A 12,645-nucleotide genomic window follows, 5' to 3' on the forward strand; every position below is an offset into this window, starting at 1 on the left:
AGCTGCAAGGTTTATTTATTTGGAAAAGCAAAATCAACAATATTCGCTCATTAAAAAGGTACACTCAAGTGTTCATTTAAAATATGTCTTGGCCAATGTTGAGGCAAACTGCATTCTTTTCAAAGTAAAATGATCTCTTTCCTTCCTGTACTGCACCTCAGGAGAGTTTAAATATCTGACAACATGTCCAGGGGGTATAGTTAAGGCTCTTTGTTTTAGAAATAATGGAAGCCTTTGCTTGCCTTAAAGGTATTGTTTCCTTATCTTTCTGTGAGTCAGTTAAATATTAAATCTAATTGCAGGAAATCTGAGGTGGAGAAAATGTGCCTGAGGTTTCAATTTAATCTGCCAGTGAAAGTATTCAGACAACAATTAATTTAGGGCAGCTACACAACTATGTAATGGTGCAGTTTTATTGGCTTTCGCCTGTGAAAATGTATCCCATGCACAGCTTGGCTCACACACCTACAGTTTTATATGTCCTTGTGAACCTGGAGTGTTTTCCATCCTGTATTGTGCATTACATTGACACGGAAAAATATCAGTTGACAGAGTCAGCGCTTGACAGGTCAGTTTATAGTGAATCAAAAAGTATGTCTGTGTGTTTATTTTCCAATAGAGAATGTGACCAAAACATTAGCCTCCACCAGTTTGGCGCCCTTCAACTCAAAGTCACGCTTCAGAGACAGACAACGAAACATGCTGATTGGGACAATATGGGCGATAGTGGTGGAACTGGCAGGTATTTTATGAAAGACTGGGTATTGTGGGTTGTTGATCGTTGAATCTCAGCATTTTAGGTTGACTGGGAGGCCATTGAAAAGATCGGTTTTGCCAATGACTTGATGAAAATATAGCTAATGCAACTGAACACCTAAATAAAACTGTGCAATGAACTAATAAATTGAGATGAATGAGGAAGCTATGTTCTATATGGAAATGAGGCATGGAATGAGAGAACGTGAAAGAAAGCCAGGAGGAGAATCGAAACTTTATGATTGATTAAACTTCATGCACAATGTCTAATGCAGTCATACCAAATGGTTGATTACATAAAAAAATATCCACAAACAACCACATGAAGTTATCCCAAAAATTCAACATTAACTATGTAAGACCTGCTTCTACACTGTAATGCATATTTGTTATCCAGGCAAACCTGGATATTCATTCAAAACTTCATTAAAAGTGTCAACTCAATGTGGAAAAAACCCTGAAGGAGCATCATGCATTCTAAAGTCTACAACTCAGCAACAGATAAGCAACAAAAAGGCATATTTTTCTTCATATTTTTTTAAATTAAAAACTTTCTGTAGTTTGGGTGCATGTGAAGCCCCCTACTGGTCGGCTACACTTCCATATTTAAATGATAGTCAAACAGGAAGTGTCTTGCCCAAGGAAACAACAACAAAGGCGGGTGGAAAGGGGATTGAACCAACAGCCCACTGATTGTGGGGTTACGCTTCTACCAGCACCTAAAGTATCAAATGCAAGAAGACGTCGGTTCCTCTGATTTTATAGATAACCTGAGGGTGGCTACAATGATAGCATAGGCGATCTAGCAAAAAGAAGTAGGAATATATTTTTCTCATACATTTTTTTCTAAATTTGTCAGTTTGGGACAAAAAGCGGGAAAGTCATTGTAATGCTTTTTATACATCTTAAACAAAAGTGCTAATAAATAAAGTTTAAATATAATTGATGCACAAAGGATACTGTCCATTTGTGATTAATATAGAGAATAAAACCGACATACTAATATGCTTTTCCTTTCCTACAGAGGAGTCTTTTCTTTAAAAAAAAAGTCTTACAGTTTACTCTAAAAGGTCAAAGGTTACAAGATGGCTTTACACTCCTCATAAAAATAGCTTACCTTGGACCACGTATCCCCCCGCGCAGACCCCTGAACCCCCCCAAAAAATAGTGATGTCCGCGATGATCTTGGGGCCAGGATGAGGGCGATAAACAGGAAGTGTTCCAGCAGCAAGCTGGATCCCATAATAATCCCGGCAAAAACATACACAAGCAATCACAAAACGCCGCAAGACGTGACAGAAAACAGACAAGCCATCCCCAAATTCTACACAAACTTACAGCAGGCCTAAAAGCAAAGCAGAAAAGGAACATAAACACGCCACATTTTCATGCAGTGAGCATGAATGCACCGATCTACAAAATCAAGATAAAATCCAAACAATCCAGAAAAACAGAGAAACAGACATGCAGAAAAAAACACAAGATGTGTGCAGCGCCAGAAAAGCAACAGCTAGTGTGAAAAACAACGATGAAAGCGTTGTAAACCAAAACCACATATTTTATGTTCAACTTGAGACAGTTGCTGAAATTGATAATACCTTCTTATCAAAGAAGTTTATGAGAAGTCACTTTATTTGAGTTAGCTCAGTGTCGCATGCAAAGCAAAGCTTCCTCTTTCACCAATTGATCTCTGTCAAAATTCACTTTACACCAACTGGTTTACCTTTGACCAGAGATGGCTGGTGTTTTAATGCACTACAAATACATAGAGAAGGGGATATACTGTACATGCCCTTGAATAGGGCCTCATATACAGTCAATTTTCACACATTATGTCATATCACAAACACAATCTTCAATCTGTTTTACTGGCTTTATTGTGAAAACTAACACAAAGAAAAACATCCCTTTGAAGTGGACAGAAACTGGGACATGGTTATTGATTTTTGTTACAAAAATCTGAAATGTGTTGGATACATTTGTATAAACCTCACTTTACTCACTAAGTCTGCTGAATCAAAGACAAGTGCAACAACTGTCCTTATAAAATCACCAAATACGTAATGACATCTAAATTTGTACAATTAAAACAGGGGTGTTCAAAGTGAGTCCTCAACGGCTGGTGTTCCTGGTTCAACACACCTGAATCAAATGGACACTTGGAGTTGCTTTACGAAAGTCTTAGAGGTTTATTAGCAGTGTGCTGCAGTTGGGGTAAACCGTCTTTCTTCATGTTGTTGATTATAGCCACCTGAGAACAACCATCTCCAATCAATTTCTTCCAGAGATTAAGATGCGACGCATTACCATTTAAAGTTGAAGGAATCATCTTGCAATCCTACAGCCTTAATCTAAAAAACATGATTGCAGCTCCCAGCCGTTGGCTGAGCTGTGCTTCCAACACATTTCACCAGAGCAGGCACTTGTCTGGAGCGCCCTCAGCATTCCAGTACAGCTGCTAACTCTGCTCCCTCCCATCTTCGACTACCAACCACAGCAACAGAAGGAGGGCGAACTTGAAAGGCAACCTCAGAGACTGTACTTCACACCTATTCCTCTACCGCCTGACACACAATGACGCTTGCACAAGCGACACACACTTGTCTGTCTCGCTGTTTTCACACACAAACACACAGCTGCCTGGATGCTTAAGATAAGGAGCAGGAGCTGTGAGAAGAGGAGTGGGGAGGTACTGTAGGTGGTGTGTGTGTGTAGTTGCTGAGATGAAGTATGCGTGTTTGTGTCGGCGTGTTTTGCTTTTATTTGTTGGAGGAGGGAGCTGCTCCACAGGACGTCCTGAGGATCCGGCTGTACGTCAGCACTTATACGTCGCTGATCAGACCCGTCATCCATTAGAGCACACATTAAATATCAACGACATTGGGTGGAACATGTACGTCGGCAGACGCTCTAAGAATTACAATTTGGTCAAAAATCAGTCACAGCAGTCTTACCGAGTCAAAGGGCCCAAAGATTCTGTGAGCAGCAGGAGTCCATTGATGGGACTGCCTTTTCATTTCCCTAACAACAGCTAGATAGGAAAAGAAGCAAGGTCTTCTCAGCGCTGATTTTCCTCCTGGAAAATCAGCGCTGTGTGTGTGGGCGTGGAGGTGCGGGGGTGTCTGTGTGTGTGTGAAGGAGGTCTCAGTAGAAGCCTTTCTAATGGGATGTGTTGCGTACAGGAGGGGGGAGCTGGGAAACAACAGTGCTACCAAAGGGAAGAGCAGAGGGGGAAAACAAGGACTCCTCCCAGTCCGAGTATGGGATAAACATGGTCAACACACACATCAACACACACACACACACAAGGCTTGTTGCACCTTTTTCAGGCTGATACAGTTCCTTTTGGACACCTACGCCTGGAGGATGTTTTTTTGATGTCAGCGCTAACCACGTCCTGTAAAGAAGCCAAGCCTCGTGCATGCATGAGTTTCGTATTGTGATTATGTTGATCGTCACATCAGTCTTCGTGTACGTTCCCCTTTCATTTTGTTTACTGACCTAGTGTGCCCTGTGGTCTTCAGAGCAGTCAGCCAATGGAAAGACTGGGATAACGGCTGGCACATTGCCTAGCCGGAGCAGGTGCAACCAGAAAAGAAAATAAGGAGAACCTGCCGACAGATCTGGGGTTGGACCAAAAGAAATGATTTAGAGATTAAGGTGCTAGTTTTATTTATTTATTTATTTTTGATTGGGGGACACAGCTGTTTAACACAAGACCCCAGTGGGTGTGGGTGGCTCTCTTTGTGTGGGATTAGAGTATGCGAGTCGGCACTAGTGCCAGGGCTCCTGTTTGACATCGTGGAAAATCCTCCTCTGTGGTTTCCTGTGGGTCTCCATTATCAGGCCTCGTGGATAAACCAGCTTTTCCCCCCTACTTCCTGGCTCGCTTCCTCCCCTTCCACTCCACTTCCCCTCCCACACTCTTCTCAATCACATGAATCACTGCTGCCATGTAGAGGGCGACAGGCAAGGAGGAACTATACCGCTCTCCTAAATCACATTTTTTCACACTGTTTAGTACTTTTCACTCTGCAGTAAGCTCATTTCATCTCTTTTTTACTGGTGCTGGTTGGTCACATGCATCAATGGGGACATTATCTTATTAAACCCTGACAGTCTGCTTTACATAGCGTATGACTTAAGACAAATGTTGAGTCACTTCAAGATGAGGTCATCCATTCCTTTTCAAATCGGTGAGGATGTAGCTAGTTCCAATCGACCTCTTTGGCAAGCTCATGTACAGTACCTTCCAAAAATATTAACACCATCATTTTTTTAATACTATTTAATGTTGTTAAGAAACATTTCCATTTTCATGGGATTTTATTTAATAAACCAACACAAAGTACTACATGACTGTGAAGCCATAGGTAAAGGATACATTGAAGTTTTAACTTCTACATAACAAATTGAGGAAAACTTCAGGATGTATGCAGTTCGGGTGCAAAGCTAGCGTGGCATTTAGCAGGACAGATGTTTTAAAGATTTTGACTTTTCACGTCCTGACTGTCCGACATTCTAGATGAGTGATTATGTGGGGGTTGTCATAACGACAAACGCACACAAAATGTTTGATTATAATTTTAAACCTCTTTGCTGTTTGGAATTTTGATATAAAGTAATAACAATAAGTAGATTTGAATTTTCAAATACATGGTATCTTAAGAGACAATGCTTCAGGGTTTTAATCCTTTTACCAGTTGCCAAATGACTCATGGCAACCTGTGCTGCTACTAAGACAACATCAACAAACATGGACCTGATGAAGACGATGAGGGCTGAAAGGTGACTTCTGGTAGGTGAACACATTTAACTAAATTACATAGCGAGGGAGTTTTGGATATTTTTCATAATTTCAGATGATTCAAGAGTTTCAAAGTTAAAAAAAGAGTCATGCCATTAAGGTGTGTGTTTAAGGTATCACTGTGAAACAAACAGAAAACGAGGAAATATTAAGGTTGGAGGGTTCAAATTCTCCTAAAGGTGCTGTCTTCTAAAACATGCTCATAATAAATATTCCTACAAGCTTCAGATAAATTCAATGCTCACTGAGAGGACTGATCCATGGCATGGATCCTCGTGCCTTCCAGGGAAGATAGGGCTGTTGTTCGCTACAGGACGTGACACCAAGCATGTGTGAGGGCCCTGATAGTCAGAGGCCGATGAGAAAAGGAAAGAAAATAAAGTGAGAGAGGAAAGGGAAGCACTTAGGTGTGCTCGATATCCCATCAGCACCCAATACCCATCTAGGGCATGGAAAAACACCATCTTTATCATGTACGGGCCTCATAACTCAGTTTGCTCGAGCATGCAGAGCACATTTTGGACCGTAAGCTGGAGAGCGGAGATCAAATGTGGACGGATGAAAGCCGGGAAACAATACCACGTTCCCCGTGTGTCTGAGAGCCAAATCTGTAGCGGCAACGTGAGGTGTTTTTTTGTTCTTGAAAACCATCTTCAGATGTTTGATGCAAGATCAAGAGCAGAGAGAGAGGGGCGGAAAGAGAGGGAGGTGGGGAGGAAAGAGACAAAACAAGCAGCAATTAAGGTAGTTTGTGAATCTGTTTGAAAGGCTGTGTGATCCATCCTTTAGGAAACACCTGCCATACTGATGTATGAGTCCAGGAAAGGACAAATTCCATCCATGTCTGTGAAACAAACGGTAGCAGTGATGAGCTGCACATTCATCCATTTCTAACTTGAAAGAGTTTCTATGAAATTCTAGAGTAATAGTGTTGAAACCAGATATTTGAAAAACAGTGTACAAGAAAATTCCCGTCCAGGCACTTATTACCGAATTTATTTCTGTTTACTAGATTCCAAAATTCCACGTTGCTCTCCTTAAGCCACTTTGTAACTAACTTAGCAGAACATACAGAGTCATTGTCTACTTAGAAGACCCATTTGTGCCCAAACATTACCGTCCTGACTGATGTCACGGCATGCTGCTTCAACATATCCACATAGTGTTCTCTCCTTATGACAACCCCCACATGACGCTGCCATCTCCATACTTCACAGTTTTGGTGGAGGTCTCAAGCCCTCCTTTTTTTTCTCTTTTTTTCAAAATTATTGTTTTTTGGGGTTTTTTTCAAACACTTAAAATTTTGACCCATTAGACCACAGGACATATCTTCAAAAATTAACGTCTTTGCCCACAAATGCATTTGAAACCAGAAATCTAACATTTTATGTTTTGTTTGAAAAGTAAAATTGACTCACACAAGGAAGCAGCGTGGCTTGAGGTGTTGTTTGAAAATACAGCCACAGTTGTGGCCATAAGTTAACTAATCAGAAGATTGCAAAGTCATGGCATCATCATTCGGGTTTTCCTAATTTATTAAAAGCAATAGTAGGTTTAGTGCATGTAAATATCTTAGTTTAAATCATGATGCTGCTATTTAGCAAAAATATATATATTTTTTTTCTAAGCGAAGCTGAAACAGAAGTTTAGTCTGATTCCGTACAGAGACAGTTTGAAAATGGTATTCTCTCTTTATCTACCTTATGTAAATACCAGGTTTCATCTGTGTGTCTTTAAATTAAAGTGTCATCACCAACACCCTCTACATGAGTGTGTGGATCTGTGTTTGCTACACTCCAAAATGTATTCCTGATAAACATGTGCAGTCTAAACATTGGCAACGCCACCCCCATCGTTTTGCTTTCAGCTGGAATTTCCAGACAGCTGGCCGATGGAGGGAGAGGATAAGGATAAAAGTTAGGAATCAGAAAGCTATTGCCAGCAGGGAGAAGAAATAGTGTTCTTGTCTCAAAGTGTAACATTTATCTCCTTTGAAGATGTAACTCGGAGTCCGTCATGCTTTTTTACTTGTAGAAGAGCTAAGTGAATGTAAAAGCAAAACTGAGGGAACGCCGCTGTGCTGTTTACGTCACCAGCCTTTAGAAAAACGCTCCTCTTTGGAAGTTTCCATGAAGTTTTAAATCTGATAAATTTGCAAACACCCTACTGATGTGACACAGCAGGACACAAAACCAAAGATTTCCCCTAAAATGAAGAAAATCTAAAACACGTCACCGTGTTTATCCAACGTATTTATGACACATCTTGCAGCTCAACACTAAAGAACGAGAAAAAAACATTGAAAAAAAAAAACCCCACAGCATCTTGGGAAGGTTGTTGCACAATTAAGAGAGGAGCAGGCTACTATGAGGGGCCGTTTAGGACAAAATTTACGTTTTGTCTCTCACACACTACCAAAAACTCTCGCATACTCCAAAAAAGTAGCCACGCACACTCCAAAAAATTACGTTTTGTCTCTCACACACTACCAAAAACTCTCGCATACTCCAAAAAAGTAGCCACGCACACTCCAAAAAATTACGTTTTGTCTCTCACACACTACCAAAAACTCTCGCATACTCCAAAAAAGTAGCCACGCACACTCCAAAAAATTACGTTTTGTCTCTCACACACTACCAAAAACTCTCGCATACTCCAAAAAATTACATTTTGTCTCTCACACACTACCAAAAACTCACGCATACTCAAAAAAATAGCCACGCACACTCAAAAATTACTCACGCACATTCAAAAAATACTCAAATTGCGTATACACACACTACTAAAATGTCACACACACACACACAAACGTTAACTTTCTCGCTCACATACACTGTACTAACAGCTCGCACATTCACAAACGTTAACTTTCTCGCTCACATACACTACTACCAGCTCGCGCACATACACACAAACGTTAACTTTCTCGCTCACATACACTACTACCAGCTCGCGCACATACACACAAACGTTAACTTTCTCGCTCACATACACTGCTAACAGCTCGCACATTCACAAACGTTAACTTTCTCGCACACATACACTGCTAACAGCTCGCACACACACAGACGTTTATCTCTCACATACACAAGACTAAAGTTGAACACACACACAGTACTAAGACTCGTTTTATGAATGTGTGAGAGCGACACTCTTTATGAATGTGTGAGAGCCAGACTCTTTTTGAATGTGTGAGAGCGACACTCTTTTTGAATGTGTGAGAGTTGTCACGGAAGAGGCGGGGCATAATTTTTGGATCAAACTGCGCATGCGTAGATCCTAAACTATAAGTTTCGATTGTTGACTCACTGTATGTTCTATTACTTAGTATATTTGTGCTTTTAAATATATATAGAACGTTTAACTTTCTTGTAGATTAAATGTGCTATAGAAATAAATGAATCTGATTGATTGATTAAAAATAGCAAAATTGCTGTAGTACAATCTGTCCACTGGGTGCCAGATTGTAGCACTGCGGGCAGTCGTTGAATCGTTTAATGCGCCTGTCAAAGTGCTGGTTGCCTCCGGAGAAGATAGAATGGTGTTTAAAATGGCAGCTGCCTGACCAATTCTCTCTCGTTTCGAATTAGAGTTAGCCATGTTCGGTATAGCAAACTCTTTCTTCTTCGGCACTAGTTGGCGCCGGTTAATAATTCCTGTAATACTGGCACCCAGTGGACAGATTGTACTACAGCAATTTTGCTATTTTTAATCAATCAATCAGATTCATTTATTTCTATAGCACATTTAATCTACAAGAAAGTTAAACGTTCTATATATATTTAAAAGCACAAATATACTAAGTAATAGAACATACAGTGAGTCAACAATCGAAACTTATAGTTTAGGATCTACGCATGCGCAGTTTGATCCAAAAATTATGCCCCGCCTCTTCCGTGACAACTCTCACACATTCAAAAAGAGTGTCGCTCTCACACATTCAAAAAGAGTCTGGCTCTCACACATTCATAAAGAGTGTCGCTCTCACACATTCATAAAACGAGTCTTAGTACTGTGTGTGTGTTCAACTTTAGTCTTGTGTATGTGAGAGATAAACGTCTGTGTGTGTGCGAGCTGTTAGCAGTGTATGTGTGCGAGAAAGTTAACGTTTGTGAATGTGCGAGCTGTTAGCAGTGTATGTGAGCGAGAAAGTTAACGTTTGTGTGTATGTGCGCGAGCTGGTAGTAGTGTATGTGAGCGAGAAAGTTAACGTTTGTGTGTATGTGCGCGAGCTGGTAGTAGTGTATGTGAGCGAGAAAGTTAACGTTTGTGAATGTGCGAGCTGTTAGTACAGTGTATGTGAGCGAGAAAGTTAACGTTTGTGTGTGTGTGTGTGACATTTTAGTAGTGTGTGTATACGCAATTTGAGTATTTTTTGAATGTGCGTGAGTAATTTTTGAGTGTGCGTGGCTATTTTTTTGAGTATGCGTGAGTTTTTGGTAGTGTGTGAGAGACAAAATGTAATTTTTTTGAGTATGCGAGAGTTTTTGGTAGTGTGTGAGAGACAAAATGTAATTTTTTTGAGTATGCGAGAGTTTTTGGTAGTGTGTGAGAGACAAAACGTAATTTTTTTGAGTATGCGAGGCTATTTTTTTGGAGTATGCGTGAGTTTTTGGTAGTGTGTGAGGGACAAAACGTAATTTTTTGGAGTGTGCGAGGCTATTTTTTTGGAGTATGCGAGAGTTTTTGGTAGTGTGTGAGAGACAAAACGTAATTTTTTGGAGTGTGCGTGGCTACTTTTTTGGAGTATGCGAGAGTTTTTGGTAGTGTGTGAGAGACAAAACGTAATTTTTTGGAGTGTGCGTGGCTACTTTTTTGGAGTATGCGAGAGTTTTTGGTAGTGTGTGAGAGACAAAACGTAATTTTTTGGAGTGTGCGTGGCTACTTTTTTGGAGTATGCGAGAGTTTTTGGTAGTGTGTGAGAGACAAAACGTAAATTTTGTCCTAAACGGCCCCTCATAGGCTACAGTGGGCCTTTGTTTTGACGTCAACACTGTAGCTGTTCATCTAGAGGACACACACACACACACACACATCTTTTGTCTTTCTCGCTGACCTTTCGCCATCTGCTGTAAATACAGTCAACTCAAACATAAAACACTGCACATTTTAACCACATTAAACAAAACAAGAAAAGAAATGATGGATGTAAAATCTGGAGTGAGACCAAAGCCAACAAGGAAGAGCCTCTAAGTGCGGCACCAGGTCATGATGTGGGTCAAATGCAGAGGTGAGCTTATCGTGAGTTAGTTCAAATAATGCCAGGGGTGAGAAATGGTTCGGCCGAACAAAAAAACCATCCTGTTGCACGTGGCTTGGCCAATACTTGTTAAGCCTTTTTAACAAATAATAGGTGGTTTTCAAAATGTTTTACAAATCAAAACCTCCATCCATCCATTCATTTTCTTACACCCTTGTCCCTTAGAGGGGCCGGGAGGGGTGCCGTTGTCTATCTCCAGCTAACGTTCCGGGCGAGAGGCGGGGTACAACCTGGACAGGTCGCCAGTCTGTCGCAGGGCACAAATCAAAACCTGGAAAAGTGAATTGATATTCACGGATACACTGTCAGATGCTACTAATCTCACAGGTATATCATATCTTGCTATATTTAAACCCTCTTGGATATATTTTTATACTAAAAATGTTATACTAATTATCAGTTCTATGCAGATGATATTCACCTGTGATGCTTGTTCAAACATTCTGTGATCTCCAAGCTGTCTGATTGTCCTTCAAAAATTATCAGCTGGTTAAGTGTTGCTCCAGAGGATCGGGCAACTAATGTGTCATTGGATTTTGTCTTCAAGCTAAACTTTAGCAATTTGTGGGGGGGGGGGGGGTTTCTACCAATCAATGTCTCCTGAAGGTCATTCAGAGCAACTTCACCATAACCTTTAACCTTTTTGGTAGTTTTCCAAACCAACATAAGATTAAAATTTACTGTTTACATACCTAAATTTAACCATACACCCGAAAATAAGACGCAATACAACCATTTCTTCCTGAGGGTAACTAATAAGTAAACTAACCCCCCAGTCTTCAAACGTTTCAGTTTGAAAATGTGCTGAATTAAAACAGAAGTTCCTAAAACTAGACGTCATTTTAAGACATTTAAATTGTTGAGTATTCTGAAAAGCACTTCTCCTTTGTCTTGTTAGACTTCAGGTTTATCTCCCTGCAGCTCAAACATAAATTCTGCTGTACTTTGCCCTCCGTTATGTACAGTGTGAGTCATGCACCACTATGTTTGGGCTGCACAAAGAAAAAATAAATCACTCTTTGTTTATCTACTGTAAAATGTGGGACATGGAGAGAACAAGCTTGCATCGAAGAGATTCAATAATCCCAATTTGAGCATGGTTTTCGAACCCGTAGAAACGCCTGTTCCCTGCAGAATTCCTTCTTCTCTGAGTGTTTACAGGAACGCTCACCGATGAAATTCCAAGCGCACTAGGCAGCAGTCAAAATTCAACTCTGTAAACATTCTCAATAAGAATTTTGGAGTAAAATACGGGAATTCGGCCCCATTTATCTGACTTTTCTAAACTACATGAAGAGGTCAAGAGATAAAATGTCAATCTCCAGCTCCAAATTGTCAAACAAAATGTTTTACCATAATAAGCATCGGAGTAATATGATTGATATCATGTCGATAAAAAGGCTACATGTCCGCCATGTTGTTTATGTCTCTCTCCCTCTGACGTGCAGATGCATTAAATAAAATCATTTTCCGTGCAAACCTGGAATTTTCATGCATTTATCTTTTTTTCCACTGGAGTGGCGCTTCATTAAATGTGGCTACAATCTTACGGGGAAGGATGCAGAGTAATTTGGCCTGCAGCAGGACATTCAGACAACATCGCCAAAGGAAAGATCCATCTGTCTCTTTCTTGCTGAGAGGAGCGTATTGGGTGTAGAGCGCACACACACACACACACGCCCACCCCCCACACACACACACCCGCACTCACACCTCTCTTCACCAGCTGGATCTGAGAAAGCAGCACTTGGGGAACAGTTGACACGCTGATCTCTTTTAATGGTTACATCCTCCACACCCTGCACCCAAGACGCTCCGAAAC

Source organism: Xiphophorus hellerii, chromosome 15 (genome assembly GCF_003331165.1).
Source record: "Xiphophorus hellerii strain 12219 chromosome 15, Xiphophorus_hellerii-4.1, whole genome shotgun sequence".
Lineage (NCBI taxonomy): Eukaryota > Metazoa > Chordata > Actinopteri > Cyprinodontiformes > Poeciliidae > Xiphophorus > Xiphophorus hellerii.